This window comes from Aphelocoma coerulescens, chromosome 2 (assembly GCF_041296385.1).
Source record: "Aphelocoma coerulescens isolate FSJ_1873_10779 chromosome 2, UR_Acoe_1.0, whole genome shotgun sequence".
NCBI lineage: Eukaryota > Metazoa > Chordata > Aves > Passeriformes > Corvidae > Aphelocoma > Aphelocoma coerulescens.
The window spans coordinates 29,693,149-29,709,449 of record NC_091015.1 but is presented as its reverse complement, the minus strand read 5'-3'; the positions used below and the strand labels follow the sequence as shown (position 1 = coordinate 29,709,449).

At 36.5% G+C, this 16,301-nt stretch overlaps 1 long non-coding RNA gene across 5 annotated transcripts in view; it reads right to left on the bottom strand.

Annotated features, from left to right (window-relative positions):
- Positions 1-14,695: 14,695 nt before the first annotated feature.
- The window catches only part of LOC138106393 (uncharacterized), a 176,489-nt gene continuing 174,883 nt past the window's right edge, over positions 14,696-16,301 (bottom strand). For all 5 annotated transcript variants that reach the window (XR_011148980.1, XR_011148977.1, XR_011148979.1 and 2 more), the window contains one exon: positions 14,696-15,031. This is a non-coding gene — a long non-coding RNA (uncharacterized lncRNA). The remainder of the gene's footprint in view (positions 15,032-16,301) is intronic.

The following is a 16,301-nucleotide window of genomic DNA, read 5'->3' as shown; positions in this document are numbered from 1 at the left end:
TGTGAAAATTTTCAAATCCATGTTTACATAGATAGGAATGTAGAACTATATGGAGAAAGGAAAGAGAAGTTTACAAAAAAATATTTTTCTTTCTCTGCAGAGTAACAGAATGGGAAGCTTCGATCACTTGTAGAGATCTGAGCATAGTAAACCATTGGAGCATAGCTCAAGATCATCAGCAATATTCAGAAAATGAACTCCACTGTTTATTCTTTCTCACAGAATTAAATTCTAACTAGGTACACCATCAGGAGAAGTGCATCTTATTGTTCCTACTGGTACAGGGTGAAAAGAGTCTGTGTTATTAGGAATTTGAACTGCAATTAGATGCTAATCAGAAAGGAGCCAGCTAGTCATACAGATCATGCAATTTATACTTTTAGGTATTAAATTTCATTGCAAGACAAGAGACTATGCCCACTATTTTCTTAGTATAGTTTTTCTGTGGAACAACTTGCTGTAATTGCCACAAACTTTCTGTGCATATATAAGGGACATTATCCCTTGAAATGGCACAGGCAGAGGAAAGGTACAAACCAATATTTTGATTCGATCAGTTTGAACCCCAGAAAAAATTTTGAGCTCAGGTTATAGAAAAACAAATATATATGTTTCACTTGTAAGAGAATATGCAAATTAAAAGGGTTTTGAAGTGGTTTATCTTGGTACTATTATGATGGTAACAAAATATGTACTTTCAATAAAACAACCAGATGAGATTTGTATGGGAGATAAAGTTATGGAGACTTGATGCAATTTCTAGATCCTATAAATATAAATGTATAGAATATTAACAGAGCGGAGTATTTATTATACCTGAGTATTAAAAACAATGATGTAACATTCTAGTATATTTGTATTTTCCACAAATACTTTCAGACTGGAGACCCTGCATTGAGAAAGAAGTCTTCTTGACAGACATTTTAGTGTATAATGTTTCATAATATAATCACATAACACACAATCCAATGCATAATGTGGCCATAGTAAGAATAAAATTTGTCATCATCCTTCCAAAATTCCTTGTATGTTTAGTCTTTTTCATTTACTGGATTCTCAAAATAACTGCAGTTGAAAATTTGGGTCTCCCTGTTTAATCATTGCATACCTGCTGCTGATTTTCACTTTTAATGAGAATCTTATGCTCCTAGGATCTTATCATTGAGGATGTCAGCTACATTCAGCAGAAGACTGGTCATACAGCTGGCCACTAGCTCAGCATGACTCCGCATTCCATCAAATCCTCTGTTCCACGAGGTGTATGTTGGAGGGCTGTTGGAGGCAATATGGAGTAGATAAAGTGCAGTATAGATCAGCTTTCTACCTAGACGCCAGGCTGATCTCTGGAGTGAAAAAAGTAGCTGCTTTGTGACCCCAGGATATATTAACAACTGTTCATCACTACAGAAATGTCCCTCTAGAACACAGGCCTTGGCTCTTCCATATGCAGAAATTCCTTGTACTATATAAATTCACACGATGTCTGATTTCACAGAAATGCACACTGAATTTCAACGCTTGTCCATGAACATATTTGGAAATACATACATGCAAGTGTTCATGTGGATGGATGGATGGTTAAGGAGAGAGAGAGAGAGGGAGATAGAGACAGATGGTATTCATATATAAACACAGACCCTTACACTTGCACCACTCTCATACATACTTTGAATTCTTCCTATAGGAATTCAGCACATCAGAAGATGGTTTGGGATTCTGAATAAGATTTTATGTGTACCCAGAATAATAATTCACCTGTTCAGAATTATTTTTCTTTTGCTATAACCCTGGTCTCATTCACACCCACATTTGAGAAGACTCCCTACATAACCGATAAATAAAAATGTCTTAATATATCTCTAGGTGTTGTGTGTTGCTCTCGCCTACTGTGTTGAATAATGAAAATTCTACTGACCAGGACTTTCTAGCATTTTATGTTACTTTTTAATTCACTTTTAATGTAAACAAATACTTAATCCTACAGTTTAGTGAAAGAGAAACAAGGAAAATTCTCTTTTAAAAGCTGTTCTGAAACTGATTTTTAAATTTCTTTTGAGAGAGAGGGGTGAACTCAGACCATACTTGTGTGAGGATTCTTTTTTATCCTTCTTTCCTTTTATGGGTGTCTAAATAAAACCAATGAAACATCTACTGATTTTAGAAACTGATTGTTTCAAAGTAACCATTCTCATTTTCTGAAAATGGATCAACTTCCCTTGCTTTCACATAGATATATATAACACAGTAAGAAGGTAAAGCTAGTTTAGGGAATTTACTCTGAAACTCACAAGGTGCCAGGCATAACCACAATTTCTGAATTGTCCTTAATAGGCAAGTTTAGACCAGCTCCAGCAACAAGCGTGGATAGTTTTCTGTTACCTGCAAAAAGTTGTTGTATTCATACAATTTTCCACACATAGAATTTTTATAGATACATACATATAAAAGTACACAACAGCCAATCTGTAGAGTCATTCAAACTTTTGGGGTTTATTTCTAATTTCACCTGATTGTGCAAGGGAAACTCTCATTGCCCAAATGCATTCTACCACTGAAGTTGAATTATGAGGATATACAAAGGGAGGAAAAAAATTTCTCACCATTTACCACAAAAGAAGCAAACAAAACATAGTACAAGTCATACTTCTTTCTTGTAAGGCACAAATTCATTAAATTATCATATCTTAAACCATATGAAGTATCTACTTTCTGCACAAACTTACTTTTAGCCTGGATATATATATATAACCCATATTGTTGTGATATTCATATTTAGGGTTTCATATTAATTTCTGATTTATTCTTTCAATATCAAAGCTTTGCTTTTGCCATCTAGACACACACCTTTATGACTTGATGGTCTTTATGGGTCCTTCCAAACTGAAGATATTCTATGATTTTTTGGCAGCTAAAACAAGCAAACCTATAGGCCTACACATCTTCAAAGTAGGGTGCCTGGACGCCAAGAGTCAGAACATTTCAGGAAATTAGCATGGAAATAGGAAGGAAAATTAATGTAATGAAGCATGAAAAGGGTGCCAATTATGGTGTAAACTAGGAAGAAATAAACAGGAAGCGGTAAACCTAAAAAAAAATGTTGTTAACTGTGGAGGGAGAAAGCTAAAAAGAGATCTCATTGATTGGAGAAGAAAATGGTAGAATGGTTATTCTTCAGAATACGAGGGATAAAAGAAAAGGTATATCCTTTCATGAATGGAATTTTAAAACTGATGGAACTCCTGGAATTTTAAACGGAAAGAATTATACTCAAATCTGAGACATGAAAGAAAGGGACTGACAGATAGAACAAACAGAAAAGCCAGGTCAGGAAAAGGTATGAGCTATTATTTCTACAATTCCAATTTATAAACCATGGCTTGGGAGGACTTTCATAACTGCTGTTTCTGAAGGAGGTAAATGTCCAATTGAGAAGTGTTTTTTGTAACAGTCTTAATCAACCCACCAGACACCTAAATATACAAAAGTATGAAAGAGATAAACGTCATAACATTTACATTGCATAATCTAAAGAAACAAGGACCATAAGCAAGTGGATGAACTGATTATAGAAGGTATCAGATAGCTGAATCAGAGACGAAGCTTCCCAGTTTAGGAGCCCAAAGGTGGAGTTGACTCTAACAAGTTCTGAATCAGCTTTGTTTATATTGAGATCGGAATGCTGGCCTCAGATCTTCAAACAGGAAGGCAAAGAGAGAAAAACATACAACCTAACTCCAGATTCCAACCACAGCCCAAAGGAAAAGATGCCAAGAGATTGCTATTTGGAAAGATATTCTTCTTACAAAGCTTCAAAGATTTAAATATCAGGCATCTAGTCTAAACCACAGTACTACAGACAAGGGAGACTGGCAATACCTAACACACGAGTGGCTGCATCTCCTGTCTGTGCCCCAACCCTTTATCAGGATAAGGCCTGTGACTGTACTATGCTCTGTTTCCACAGAAAGCACACCCAAGAGGGGGAAGAAAATGGAGAGACAGCACGCTCTGACTAGACCACCTATTTAGACAAGAAAGAGTTAAGGAGCCCAGCCTACTTCAGAACAACATTGAATTCTCTTTAGATGCTTCTACAACTGACTCCAAATGACCATGTAGACCATCTTTATGTGGATAGTCCCCCTCTGCAGGTTTCTCCTACAACAAAAATGCAAGCCTATGTGGTTAACTTCTATCAAATTTCTAACATTTAGGTGTGTAAAATTTGATGGATTTTAGTTTTATTAGGGAACTGTAAGGAATTGGTGAAATTTGTACTTGTGGTTCAGTAAGGTGTTTGAGCTATAGATGTCTATATTACATGGATAGGAAACATCCCAAAAAAACCCTACAGACAGAAATAAATTCCTGACTCAGCTATATGTATTTGAATCGCAGTGTTCCTTAAACTCTTTCTAAACTTTATATATAATATCATGCAAGCAACTCAGAGTATCCACTGTGGATACAAAGTTTCCATCACAATAAGACAAGACAAGCTGTTCCTAACATAGACAATGCCAGCTGTTTACCAGTGTGCCTAGATTTACAGATTTACCCAGTAGAGATCAGAGTTTATGCCATCCTCATTCTCAAAAGATGGCACTTAATGCAGGCTATACAGTGTTCCTCTGTAAATTACAGATTATTGAATGCTGATATTTTCTGATAGATACTGAAAAATAAAAGCTAGACTTGAAGTTTAGACTAATACCAATTAGAAATGAATCATAATATAAACACTGAATTTGGAAAAAAAAATCAGGGTTTTGCTTTTAGTTGCCTTTTGCAATTGGTGAATTCTTTTCACCAAGAGCCTATTATAGGAAGTCTTTATGTACTTCGTTACCACAACTTTAACAACTGTTACTCTAAGTTTTCATAAATAATCCATCATATTCTATGCCAAAAACCTGTGTTAAAGACTATTATGGATTGTCCTGACTAGGTGGGTGACACACTATTTAAAAACCCAGGAATTCTGGAAGAACTGGCTGATAAAGTTTTGCTTTGTCTTTCTTTCATAAAGCCATATACCAAAATTAGGCTGCAGCACTGTTTTACACAGTGAAATTAAAACAAACAAAATACTTCATTTTCTCAGCAGAATCTCTCTGCTGGTCTAACTTGCTTTGCAGTTAACAAGATGCAAATATTTAAAAGACTGAAAAACTTCAAAGGCAGTGCAACTTAAGAGAACAAAACTGATTGCTATAATATCCTCTACATCATTTTCTCAGGCACATTCACAAAACATATTAAAGAATCCTAAAACATATTCAAGGAAATAGAAAAATACAAACCTAACACTCTAACATATACTTGTCTTCTACTAACAGGGAGATCAAAAGGAACATGGTCTGGAACTGAGCAGTGTTTTGTGTAAGTCTTCTTGTTGCAATGTTCAATCTTGTATGTAGTAGTAATGGCTCTTCTATATTTTGTTATTCACTTCAAGTCATTACTAACAACTCTTCTGTGAAACAAAGGCATTGGAATAACTGTCATGGAATGCTGAAAGAACTTTCAGTGTTGGGTTCAAGTCCTGCCACTGATTTTAGTAAAACTAAATTAGTTTTTCATGGACAAGGAAATATAATGGTGCATAAGGGCTACTTCTAAGTGTGCCTGCTCCTAGTGTACCATTAGAAAAAAAAAATGTACTTCAATAAATTAAATTTCCTCTATTTAAGGTCCCATGAAAGTATCTTTAGGAAAGATAGTGAATCTGCCAAATTATTTCAAACAGTCAGGAATCTTAATCTTATTCCAAAAAGCAATACTTCAAAGAGCTTTATTGTGCCACCTTTCACAAGTGCTTCATTCCTGCCTCCCTCATATATCCAGACACTCCTTGTTTGCCCCAAAGTATGTTTATGAAGCTAGTTTGGGTGTAGGGAAATGAACAAGTGTATTACACAGCAGTGATTTAAGGTACTAATCTGCGATCTGTGGAGTTGTGTGATGCAGGATTAAAGATGTGGAAATGAATGAGTAAGGCAAAAAACCTTATCACTCAAAGATCCACAGCGTAACTAAATTACTCACCCAGTGAGACTGTTTATCCATAAAACAGGAGACAAGCAGCACACCCTCTGGCCAATATTTAAACTCATTTCACACTCAACCAACATTTGTCTATTCACACCCTCTGTCAACCTACTCTATCAATGAAGGGAAGACATTTGAAGTAAATTCAAATTCAAATAATGACATCACAGTTTTAAGCATTTGATAGACGCTTTTGGAGAGGCCAAAGTTTCTTAGGGGAGATCAAAATCCCTACGCATTGCAACTACATCAAAATTAAATAGCTTTCTTATTTTTCACTCTAAAACACAGAAAATCCCTATAACTACACTTTATTATGACCTAGTATCTTTAAATTGAATCCAGTGCTAAAGCAGTGATGGTGTCTTGGCCTATGACAATTAACATTTATGGACAAGATAGAAAATTTTTCTTTCATTGCATTGACTCAAATTAATATCATAGAAATATTTGGATCACACTCAAAAACTGTATCTAGCTCGTTCTTTCCTCTCTGTCTCTGGGCCTTTATGTTTTTACTCCAGTTCTGCTTACTATAAGATAGTTGATTATTTTTCTTCAGTTCTTACATTGGTGAAAAACTTCCCTGTCAGAAGTCATCTTCTGCTATGGTTTCCATGAATTTTTAAACTTGCAATTTACTATAATACAAAAAACCAAAAAATTAGGTAAAAAAAGTTCACCATTTGTAGGCAGGTAGGTACTGTTACAAAAGATCAAAAAAGAGAAAAATTATTATTATTCCATACAAATATTACTTGTTTGTTACTCTCACTCTGAAAGACTCACAGTAGCTTATTTGTACTGCCTTTAGCAGTTGTGCTCATGCTCAAGGCTAAGTCTGCAAAGCCTTAGATCTATTTGCATCCATATTGCTGGGGGAGGCAGAGCTTGAAAAGGAGTTATCCTTCCTCCCTTTGCCCCTGCCCTCCTTGTCATGACTGAGGTTCCTTGCTAGGAATGCCAGTACACCTCAGACTACATCCACCACACAGGAAAAAGGAAGAATAAAGTCATGATGTAGCTTGACTCTATAGATTGTTGCTGAAAACAATCACATAGATCAAATGTGTCAGAAGAAAAGCTGTGGAGTTATCAGAACACAGTTGGAATGCATAGCTACTTGTTATTCTACTACAGTATTACCCATATTTTTGAGGTAAGTTTAGTACATCCTCTCAGGGAGTTTAAAATACAAGCCTCCCAAAGATGTCGCTGTTAGAAGAATACAAAATTCTGAACACTGGCATGCTGGGCTGCACATTTTGTTCCCTGTTATTAGGATATGCCTGATGAATCAATACAGACGTTTCAGTTGCATCTGCTTCCCTTTTCTAATCTCTTTTGCCAAGATTAAATGCTTTTTAAACAAAGTATTCCTGCCTCTGTTGGATTTAAAGGAAACATATCCATTTTGTTTGCTTTACTGTGAAAGCTTTGAGGTCCAGAGGTCTTAACTGGACAGTACCATGAGGATTCTGCAACACCAGCTGCCTTTTGTTTCCTTAGGTATTTCAGAAGGAGAAGGAATGGATGGAAATAACAGATGTTCATGAACAAGTTACAGAATATATATATGTATCAATATATATATTTATGTATATGTAACAGAACCATAGAATTTCTTGCATTAAATGTCCAAAAGTTGTCAATACTATACCTGCTATTTAGCAGATCTAAGCCAATGTAGATTAACTGAAGTCAGGGGTCATGCTTTGATTTTCACTGAAGCCCTGCTTCAAATTGCAATAGAGTGTGTGAGGAGTTAGAGCTGTAATAGGATAAGTGGGTTATCACAAAAATAGCTTAGGTAGCTGTACCTTCTGTTTCTATAAAATCATTTGGCATACTAGTAAGAAGAAGAGCTTTAGGCCAATTCCATCATAGCAATTTATTTTATCAAAGTCTCTGAGTCAGCATGTGCAAACAGTAATTAGGTTAGATCTTTTGCCCAAGACTAACAACAGAAAAAAAAAAGAGCTAATGACAGAGAAGAATTTCTTAACCATAATAAATAAATAAATAGAGAACAGAGTGGCAGAGTAACTTAAGCATCACCAGAAAGCTCCCAAATTATTATTAGGATTCCTGAGCCAGTCTTGCACTCCCCAGTTAATCCAGCAGAAAATCAGTACCCATGCTCAGCAGAGGGCCAGAGGACTCCTCCCAGGTTGATATCAGAGGGCTGACTGCTTTAATTCAGGAAGTCAGACTTCAGCAGTCCTTTGAATACCACCTGCTCAGCCACTCAACCTTTGTGATTTCTTTCCATTCACTAAGGATGCTCATCCTAGATATCAATACAGATTGAAGTCTTTAGATCTTGATCATAATTTTGCATATAATTTGCACCATTACGTACAATGGAACTTTAAACCTATTTGAAATAGGGTTTTTTTAACTGCTTGCATACCCTGGATCAGAATTCCACCAACAAAAATAATTACAAATTCAACAGTACAGAGCCAGTTTAGACAAACCAAAGATCTGGTACGTAGCATTTTGGGAACAAGGCAAACATTGCGGATCAAGAGAATTTTGGGCTTCCTTGAACATTTATAACTACTGTATGAGCTCTCATATGCAGTTCAGACTTGTCCTGTTATTTTCAAGTAGGAAGTGATAATGAACATTATCTTGTCAGCAAATAACTATCATTATCATAACCAAATGCTGCTAAACACAGGTGTTTCTGTATTTTATCCTTTGTGAATTCTGGTCGTTTAGAAGAACAAAAGTCTGAAAAGTTACATAGATTTTTGGTGTACTAGGCTATACTACAGTGCAAAATAATACAAAAAAATGCACTGTTAAAAACAGCCTCATGATGACAACACTTCATAAAGGTGCAAAGGCTTTCCAAGACACAGTAAAATAAAAAGTCAGAATTCATGGAATTCAATAGCTAAATTACATACTAGGATACTACTTGAGCTTCTGACAACTTCATAAGCTCAAAAAATTTTAATAGAGTCCTTTTCCATAGCTTCAACACTCAGATTACATATAACACAGGCCTTCCTAATTATATTAGTTTAATGAGATCAGTAATAAGATTTTATATAGCTGATAGCAGAGGTACCTCACAGAATGCAATGGAAATTACATCTTCAGCTCTTAAACAAAACCAGTGATGCTGTTTTGATTTAAATAAAATAAAGGACTGGCAAAAAAAAAAAGGTAACTCAAAAGTTTAATGGAGTGAACAATACTTCAAGCATTATCTGATCAGATAAGAAACAGGTATGAGAACTCAAATTACTTCAGGGCTGGATTTAACAGAACAGAAACTATTTTGTGTTGCCCCAGCAAAGTAAAAGGGGGCAAAGCAGAGATGAAAGAAAGATTTCAATGCAAACTTTTTTTTTTAACCATCCCCTCTTTCTGGTGAAATAAAAAATTTTTTCAACTTTGTAAGCAGCTCCTTTTCACAGTGGAAATTAAGAAGAGAGAAAAATAATTAAAAAAAAAATCTCACTGTCAGGCCCCTTTTTCTCCGTGTTTGTACTTGTGTTAGGGAGACCTAATAGTTAACCTTCAGAAATTGCTGTGAGCTTGTTACATGCTAAGCAAGAGAAATGCATTGTGAAAGATCTCTTTGATCTTACTGCCAGGATCATTCTGTTGAGCAAAATGTATGTATGGAGAAAAAACGCCATTATTTTCAACTGATGAATCTAAGCTGAAGTGAATATCTTGGAAAACAGGCAAGCCACATTACAAAGCATGGCTGGGGAGGGAGGAATGGAGAGAAGTTCCTAAACATTAGACTGAAATAAAATACTCCTAGGTGTTATTTTTTTTTAAACCAGTGGGACTTTGCACTTGCCCACATACATGAGCCACCAAAATATTTGTTCTGGATAAGTTTAGCTGTTTTTTTGAAAAATAAAAATGATTTTTTTTTCGCTCTCTCTAAAAAGGTAGAAATTAGTCTCATTTCAGAAGACTGCACTGATTATTTTTCTCCTTTCTCCCTTGCATGATTTGCAATTGTACAAAGAAAATGTTTCTGTGGAAAAATAAAGCATGATGGATGGGGGAAGACACATATATTATTTGACAATGTATTTCTAACAGGCAAGTACTTCACCAAATACATGTTTTTAAATAATAAAATAATCTATCAGCCTTTAGATTTAGAAGTACTTGAAAGTCTCATTAACCTGGTTTTATGTCAGGCAGACTGGACCTTATTGTTTTTCATCTTGGTAACACAAAGGATATATTTGTTCCATTGCTTACCAACACATTTAAAAATAAGACTATATTTCATATATTTTATGTACATATAAGGCCAGGGAAATTCCCACAGAACAGTACCAATGTTGCTGGTTTTGATGTGCTAAAGGGAGCTTATTGCTAAAATTCTGGCACTAAACTGCAGTGAGGAATCTGATTTTCCTCCTCTTTCTGAGAAGTCAGCCTTCTGGCTGTTGCTGAAACAGCTCAGACTTCATTGACTCATCCATGAGCAGATAGGGAACATATTCTAACAATTCCTGAAGTAATGCTTTTCTTTCTGAAACAGCATAAGCATCTCATATCTCTGAAGTTTTTAAAAAGGTATTGTCAGAGATTCTATACAGTTTTTTTGTACAATATTCTCCTATGTACTATTTTGTCCTTTCTTCAGGATGCTTTTCAAAAATCTTATACATTTCTGGCAAACATGAACTTTACATTTTTGAGTGCCCTAAGGTCAAGACCCTCCTCTTGGATACAATTATAAGCAGAGTTTCAGAAACCTGCTCCCTCAATTTCATTTTCTCAGGCTAAAGGTACAATTTAGAACACTCTTAATTTAATTCCCTGACAAAAGAAATATCCATGTTCTAATAAAGCAAAAGACAACTTTACCTTTTCTCTTACCTTGTAATCTAATCAGACAAGTGTTTAAGTAGTTTATAGACTATTCTTTATTGTTTGATTTTCTTTTCTCTTCTTAAAGAAGGCAATCGACTCACATAACCAAACCTGTCCACACATATGTATGCAGTGCAAACCAGGCATGGAGCATTCCTCTATACATAGTAGTAAGAAAAATACTATCTTTGTGGTTTGTGCAAGTATCTCTAGCTCCCCAGGTGATTCCATATAGTCATGAATCTTCTCTCTGCCTAAATACCATGAAGAAAGCTAACACAACTGTGAAAGCTCTTCCATGCAAATCTCAGATACAAAGTAGGTCGCTTCTCACACTGTCTTGTTTACCAGCTTTCCCTTAAGGCTTCTTTCTGACATTTTTCTTTACAGTTTTCTTGTTTCTTTTGAGTCCTCTCTTGCTTTCAGCAGCAGCTTCCTTTTTAAGTGCCTACCTAACTTGCCTCTCTCCACATAACGCGATTGCTACGGTTTCTGAGCTATCTGAACACTTACAGATTTATAAGAATGGGCTCTCACAACCAGGGTATTAACAATCCCTCAGCAGTCTCAGTATCTACCCTCACTTACACAATTGTAATACACAAACTCAGGAAAATTACATAGGATTCACTCTAAGAAAGGGTATTTCAATCTATTGTGTCAGGCATCTGAAAGACGATTTGGTTGTGGTGACACCTAGCACAGCTCCTTTCTCTGGGCCTGTCTTTAGTTTTTCTGAGTCTTCCCACTTCAAAGTCAAGGAAGCATACTGAACAAAATATATTTTCAAATCAACAGGACTATCACATATTGCAAATCATTCCTGCTCAGTTTATATAAGATAATCCCATGGTTTTATTCAATTTGCTAGTAGGAAGTATGCTGCAAAATCACCACAGAGCAATCTTTCTTTGTAATCTGATTTTATATTCTGAACTCTGGGTCTCATCAGATTTTGTTGCCGAAGCATATGCAGCTTTTCTGGAGATCAATATGAAATATGAGAATAGCCTCTAGGAAAGAAAGGTTGACAAGAGACAAGCCAGCAAAGCTTAACAAGAAAAATCATTATTTCACTTTTAAGATCAGTTTAAAAATGGGTTTTGTTTGTTTCTAATGGTCATGCCTAGTTAATTTCCTTCAATTAGTAATTGTAGAAACTTCAGTTTGAGATTTTAAAAAATCATATTACAAAGCAATTTACTAATGTTTATTGCCACTTATGTCTTTCATGTGTGCAGTTGTGCAAATTCACCAAGTACATTTCTGACTATATTTCCTTTACTTGGTTGGAATCACTGCTAGAGGAATTAATTTATATATTGGCATCTGTTGTTCCTGTAATAATTTGTATTTTTAAAATCAAAGATAACTTGTACAACATTTTTCTGTTCCTGATTTCACATAGTTTGCTGACAATACTTAATTGGGAGGAGCTGTTGAATTCCTGGAAGGCAGGAAGGTCCTGCAGAGAGGTTTCAACAAATTAGAAAGATGGGCAATCACCAACTGTACAAAGTTTAACGAGGGAAAATGCTAGATTCTGCACCTGGGATGGGGCAACCCTGGATGTACAGACAGATTGGGAAATGAGATGCTGGAGAGAAGTGCCACAGAAAGGAACCTGGGGGTCCTGGTTGAAGGAAAGTTGAACATGACTCAGCAATGCCCTGGCAGCCAGGAGGGCCAACCACATCCTGGGGGGCATCAGGCACAGCATCACCAGCCAGGCAAGGGAGGGGATTGTCCTGCTCTGCTCTGCACTGGGGCGGCCTCACCTCGAGTGCTGGGGGCAGTTTTGGGTGCCACAATATAAGAAAGACATCAAACCTATTAGAGAGTGTCCAAAGGAAGGCAATGAAGATGGTGAAGGGTCTGGAGAAGCCATATGAGGAGTGGCTGAGGTCACTTGGTCTGTTCAGCCTGGAGGAGAGGAGACAGGGGAGACCTCATTGCTTCCTCATGAGGGGAAGCAGAGGGGCAGACACTGATCTCTTCACTCTCATGACCAGTGACAGGATTCAAGGAAATGGCATGAAGCTGAATCAGGAGAGGTTTAGGTTGGCTATCAGGAAAAAGTTTTTCACCCAGAGGGTGGTTGGGCACTGGCACAGGCTCCCCAGGGAAGCAGTCACAGCACCAAACCTGTCTGAGTTCAAGAAGCTTTTGGACAACACTCTCTAGCACAGGGTGTCACTCTTGGGGTGTCCTGTGACAGGCCAGGAGTTGGACTGAATGATCCTGATTGGTCCCTTTCAACTCAACACATTCTATGACAAGTTTTGATGATTCAACTTTTTTCTGAATGTTGGGCACAGGATGCAAATAGAGGACTGAAAATGCACAAGGAATCAAGAATACAGACTAGGATATTTGCCAGTACCGGTCTCATTTACAGAAGACATGATTTTTGAAATAAGTTTCCTACTTTAAATTTTCCTTCTCAATTGTAAAGGGAAAAAAATAATCTCTTCTTCTGGAGGATGTCAACTCTTTCTGAATTCTGTGATATGTGCCCATTTCTATAGATACCTAACTTTGTCTCCAAAGTCTGCTGTGAGTGACAAATGAAAATTAGATAAAGAAGCTGAAGTTCAGTACTGCCGTTATTGATGTATTTTTGTGAGCACTTTTTCTCGCCATTTTCACTTAAACTGTTTTTTTCAGTTATTTTAGTTATTTTCTGTGTTATCCCTAAAATGTTTTTATCTTTTATCCTTAAAAGTATTTTTACATATCTGGTATATATTGTGACCCTTTTTTCCTGGTTAAGGAAACACTGACATTTTGTGAGCTTTCCCCTCTTATGAAAGCTTAAGCTATGTAACATTTCAAAAATGGTATCCACTTATTGTAACTTTGGAATGTACTCTAGTTTTACACCTGAGCAAAGAAATGTTTGCCATTCCTGTTTCTCCATAAAAAACAAAGCAATTTACTGCACAGATATGCAAGAACTTAAATCCATTATGATAACAGAGCCAATGTTCAGAATGATTCAAACCCAACTACTAATTATGTTACAACTCTACAGTATGAATCACAGAAATAAGAAAATTCTCAGTAGGTGATCACTGAATTATTACTAGAAGTGGTGATATGTGGATCCATACTGCTTTGGAAAGTACCATGATAAAATCTATGTCACAGAGAGTAGAGAATCTAAAGTAGGGAGAGAGTATAATGAGAAAAGCATGCAGCCTTTGAATGGCACACTTGCAGACAAATTAATTGAAACCAACAGATATTTCCTATAAACATTTTGTGCTCTTTTTTCTGTTAACTGCTCTAAAATGACACATCTTGCCACAATGCAGCAAGATTGCCACATTTGCAAAGATATTAACACCAAGAAATTGTATTGTAGGTGTTTATTTCTACTTTTAGCATACATTTGGGAACTGAGAACAAAAAAGGCTGGGCTAGATCTGTATTTCTCTGGAGTCCATAAATTTCATGTTTTGCTGTGTCTGTAAGTAGTTTGAAAATCAAGTTTCCTGAAACACCAGGCTGATAACTACCTGCCCTCTTGTGTTTTGCTTTTAAGACATATAAGTAAATACTTTTTTGTGTTACTACTTTAGACACACACTTGCATGGGTAGCGAGGATAATAACCACCTGGATATTCCTTATTGCTTTTGTATTTTCTTTAAGTGTTCTAACCCAGTACTTACAGTTTCTAACAGCAACAGGCACTACCTACAGTATGACTGCTGGTGAATAAATTGCAGTTACCACATAAAACTCAGGCCAAGGATTTTGTGTTCGTTGCACAAAGTAATGTTTATTGCTGAAAAACTCCAACCTCAAGTCAAGCATACTGTGTTATTGCAAATTTCATTATAACTTGTAATATTAGACTATGCCCAACATGCTCATCTGATCACTGGTTTTCTGAGGGAGAAAACAGGGCAGTTTGTATTTGATTTAAGGCAGTTGCTGGAGAGGAAGTTGAAGGAAGAATTTCAGCTGAAATGGGTTGAGATGGTGCATGATCCAACACTTTTCCTCCATGGAGGACAGATATCTTTTCCTACTCCCACAAAGTTTGGAAAATCAGAGACAGCAGTGCCTATTGGGACTTTGCCATGGTGGAATTCTTCAGTATCCAGCTATGAGAAGGAGAAAGAGAAAAGTATATCTATTGGAATGAAGGGAGATGCTTAACCATAACAGCTACAGGTAACAACCCACACATGCAGTGCACCCAAGCAAGGTGTGGTCCCCAGGAAATGTAATAAATAAAACAAGGAGATGGGCCTAGGTTTTTTGAGATTTGATTTGGGACTTTTTTTACATAAGAAGAGTAGTCCACTTTCCACGTTAACAAGGGAACAAGTCAAGTCTTTTTTATTTTGTCCTGTATTTCTTCATGGTCATGCAGCTACCATTAGGAACCCTGACCATGATCTCATGCTAGTACAGATATTTGTGCACGACAGACAGCAGTGTTAGCATGGAAAACAAGCAGGATTCCAAGTGGTCTATTTTTGTTTCTGAGATCTTTTATTTTCTGGAACAGCTACAAATCCTATTAAAATGATTTGGCTGCCTTTCACTCTCTATAATAGTCTGACTGGCTAACAAGTGACTTTGTGGTAGCTGCTACCTGTCTTCCAGACTGTACTAGTAACAGCAATTAACACAGCAGGAAATACGAATATTTCTACAAGGCAAGTAATCATTGCCAGGCAACTGCACTCCTTGACCAGAATGTATAAGGACTCTCAATACCTGTACAAATTTCTATTCTTCAGCACTGAAAAACAGAATATGAGAAATGTCTTTTTAATCCAATTAGTTTCTGTTTAGCATCTGTTAGAGAACTGGATAATAAGAAACAGCTAAGGAGAACTAAGGAGAGATCAATATTTTCTCCCATGGATATTCTGTATTCATAGGGATGGGTTTTTATTGATTGATTTGTTGGCAAAATGAGATAAAAACAACTTCAATTGGGGAAAAAAGAAAGAGCCTAATGAGGGCTGAAGTCTATACGAAAGAGGAATGTGAGACTAATACCAGATCAAAAACCAGTTCCCTGACAGCTCCTCTGACCTTGCAGTCATAAAGTTTTGTGATAAAGTTTTGTGTGCATGGAGAAGTACAGTGGAAAGAGAATGGTTTCTTCCCTAAAGCTGACTCCTCAATGTGAAATATCTGCATCAAAACAAGAGAAGCATGGCAGAGTATAAGGGGAGCTATTCGGCTGAAATAGTACGAGAGTACCATTTGTTCTTCTTCAGTTTACAAACTAAGCAGATTTATTCTTATTTATTTATGCTCATAAGAGTGTTCCAGAGCTGATCACAAGAATATGCAGCAGTATTGGGACAGTGCAAGAATATGCAGTAACACCAAGTCAATCTGGCATCTGATGCC